General features: G+C 34.6%; 1 long non-coding RNA gene across 2 annotated transcripts; it reads left to right on the top strand.

Moving 5' to 3' along the window:
- The first annotated feature begins 507 nt into the window (after window positions 1–507).
- On the top strand, window positions 508–3105 carry LOC118480552. Of its 2 annotated transcripts, none has more exons than XR_004863225.1 (3): window positions 508–665; window positions 1405–1493; window positions 1892–3105. It is a non-coding gene; the product is annotated as an uncharacterized LOC118480552 (long non-coding RNA). The 2 variants fall into 2 exon arrangements; XR_004863226.1 differs by having other exon boundaries at window positions 2884–2935.
- The last annotated feature ends 662 nt before the right edge of the window (window positions 3106–3767 follow it).

The raw sequence follows: 3767 nt of genomic DNA, 5'->3' as shown, positions 1-3767 counted from the left end.
AAATGAACCTCTCCACAAATGAGGGGGGTTGCCTGATGCAGGTAGATATAAGGGGTGCAACGTCTGGCAGTCTAAAAAGAAACAGGATCATGACCACGTAAAGGTGTCGGTTCAGCAGGCGCAACGTCAAGCTGACCCAAATTGTAACACCCCGAAAACGGGTTTGGTAATCAATCTCTGTTCATACTAAAAGGCGGGTAAAGTACCGCTAGCAGTAAAAATAACCCGTTAACTATTTGGATTTAAATAAGAAATCCTAATAATTAAATACAAGCGAATCAAATAATTTAAGAATTAAGTTTATAAGAGCCCGAGTCAACGGGACTTAAAATACAACGGGTTTTTAACTCCCGGAACCCACTAAGTTAACTAGGTAAGATTAACCTAGTTAGTAATGGGTAATTAAATAATAAACTATGAGTTATAGTTTCATTTATGAATATCTAAACTTGAGGGACCAAAACCGTGAAAAAGGAAACAAGTTTTATTTAATAAAAAATAATAATAACACACCACACACGCTAAGTGTGTGGATCGATCTCCAGGAGCGACCAGGAGGGTGAAAACCCTAGAACTCAACAAATCTTGCAAATTGAAGGTTCAATTCAAGTCCAAATCGAATTCTAAACATAGATTCCTGATCCTCATCACAAGGGGATTACAAGGTATGTAAAATTTTGAGAAATCTTTCAACTTGAAATTCTCATGAATTTTGAATAATCTGAGATTCTAGTTGCATGTGTATGTTATGATGATTTAGGAACTACTATAGTGTTTAGGGACAAACCCTAGACAAACACAAGCTGAAATCATGTGAATTTTTAGTGAAAATTATGATCACCATTGTAGGTGATTAGTGAGTTATGTGAAATTTGATGAACACTAGGAAATAGATTGTTAATCTAGTGTAAATTGACAATTTTGAAGTAAATTCAGAAATTGTAGAAGTTAACCACTTTGTAAGATGGTTGATTTATGTGAAATTTGGGCTAAGAGATAAGCTAGAGACATGATAAATAAACATGTAAAATTCTGCCCTTAAGGTGTTTGATGAAATGCCTCAAAGAAGGCTCGAAACTAGAATTTTTGTAGTTAAAACACTTAATTGTGATGTTTTGGCTATTATACAAAATGTGATTAAAAAGAGTTCTAAATATGATGAACGTGGTTAGAACTTTGGTTAAAACGGTGGTCTAAAGATAACGCCTACCGGGTAATTAAAGAATGCTAAAACTAGTTGATGAACTCGAATATGCAATTAGTATACTAATGGGCATTTGACTTTTTAAAAGTCAAACTGACCTATAATCCGATAAATGGTAATTTTTGAAATGAAATTTGTAAGGTGGAATAATCGTATTAAATTATGATTAAACTAACCACCTTGGAAACGAATGATGATAGTTTGACGCGTAACAAGCTAGGTGGAAGCTTGATGAGGGAGCGGATCAAACAAATCAAGAAGGAAAGGAAAAGCATAGTTCGGATGCGAGGTAAGTATAACTTACACTAGTCATACAGTTTAGAATGTCCTTTTGTTGTTTTGATTTCGAATAAGACAAATGGAAAGTTGAGATATGGTGTTTCCGGCGTGTAGTCGTACGGAACAAGATAACCAATAAGGGTAAAATTGAAATTTGGACACTTGTTGACAATAATTATTGGTTTTGAAAGATACATATTTCGTAAGCCTTATTAGGCCAAAAAGCGTTAAGAGGTGAATTATAGTTAAAATGACCGTGCGGTGTAAATCGGAACGAGTCGTGTAGACGAGATGGCAATAAGCTTTATCTCGCCAATATTATCGATCATTTAGACCAACGGGTCAAAAGGTGAAAATATCACTTTTTGACAATATCGACTAATGGTTTGATGAGTTGTTTGATTTCAGAAATAAATATCGAGTGGATATTTACATCGCTATAGATATTGAGGCAAGGTACTTAAAAGGGTCAATGTAATGATCCGAGCCAGGTACGCATAATAAGATAACTCTCATTTAAATGTAAGGCTAATGAGAGTTAAACGAAGTCTAAAATAAGTTTTTGGTTACCTTAATAGGTAAACCAAATGTTACGGACGATGCTCATTATATTTGTTATAGGTTTCTAACCATTACCAAGAGTTTAATAAGGGTTTTAGCCATGGAAATGGGTTGCATTTGATGGTTTGGTTCGAATTTAAAATGACCCTAAACATGATTTCCGCAGCTTTTTATACGGATTTCGACAAATGTTAAAAAAATCATATAAAATCAACCGTTTATCCGATTTGGGTGTTCTATACCTTTTCGGAAAGCTTATGAAGTAAATTTTTACTGTTTTCAATCATAAGAAACAAATGTGGTTGTTAAATAGGCCAAAAGAATGAATTAAACAGCTGTTCAAAACCTTGAAAGCTGTTTGAAAAATGAAAATATAGTTGTTGTGCTGATTTTATAAAAATCATATAAAATCATAGAAAATTCGTTAGAAGGTGTACCTTATATGCTTGCGAAGGTATTGAAGTTTTCTATGATCCATCTTTGAACATGTTAATCTAGTTCGGACTTTGAATGGGTCATAATGGTCAATTACAGCAGCTGTATAGAAAATCGCTGCACATTAATAATGTCATTATTAATCCAGAAAAAGATATATGATTGCGTATACTTGATTTAGTCATGCCACCGTAAGTTACGGTGGAGCTGATATGATTACGATGGTTACATACTGAGTTACGGTGGAAGGATAGACTTTCAGGGGCTACCGTAACTTACGGTGTCACCGTAAGTTACGGTGGACCTAGAAACAAAGTATGTTTTATTTAGTTTAAATTCCCGGATTCGTTTAGACACGTTTTAAACCCCGTATGACTAAAGTATTTCATGTTTATGGAATATAGGTACTTTTGGATGCCGGAAGACGATCAAGCTCAGTGAAGAACCGAACACGATAAAGATACACGCTTCCGCACTTTGCCACGTTGTAAATTTTAAACAACGAATTCGATCACGTTATGTAGAATAACTTATGATTTGTAAAACTTTTAGTAAACCCGTATTTCCGATGTATATGTAATCGTAATTACATGATTGTTTTCGTAAAAGATTCATTAAACCTTAAATTATAAGAACGGGTGTTACAAGTTGGTAATCAGTGCTCATGGTTAAAGAGTAAAGTGTGTTCGGTTCGAGGCTTGATCGCAAATCCGGTAAGTACATGTATATTAATGGTTTGGTATGTGTTGAAATGTTGTGAACAACACATAGGGTTATCGTGTGATACACGTTACCTCAATTAAATGATAAATATAGTTGACAAAATTGCGCGCGTTGACGCGTATAGTAGAAAAGCCTTGTATTATAATACGGGCGATTATTGAAGTTGATATTACTAATTCTTGTAAATGTTTTAATTGAAGGACACTCGCATCTAAAGATAGCGAGAGTTTAACAAATTGCGGATATGATGATGGAACGGTCCGAGATGTGACAAGAAGAGCATATTCATCAAGGACCTAAATCGCGTAACGATCGCAAATAAGTAATGGCAAGGAATGCCCGTCGGGGCAAGCATTACCAGGTGCACACTTTTAAATTTAATCGCACGAATCGTTATATGCAACAAACACGTAAGTAATAACGGTTGCATACACATATGATAGAACTTGGAAAACCTGACTTCCAAGAGAAATTTAATAGGAAATGTGTTATTCATAATGATGAATAACAAATGAATAACAAGACTTGTTTATATAGAAACTTGGACGAGAGTGATCATCCAAGT

The sequence above is a fragment of the Helianthus annuus genome, chromosome 7, assembly GCF_002127325.2.
Source record: "Helianthus annuus cultivar XRQ/B chromosome 7, HanXRQr2.0-SUNRISE, whole genome shotgun sequence".
In the NCBI taxonomy this organism is placed as follows: domain Eukaryota; kingdom Viridiplantae; phylum Streptophyta; class Magnoliopsida; order Asterales; family Asteraceae; genus Helianthus; species Helianthus annuus.
The sequence above is the reverse complement of the archived record's forward strand: the minus strand, read 5'-3'. Positions and strand labels throughout refer to the sequence as shown.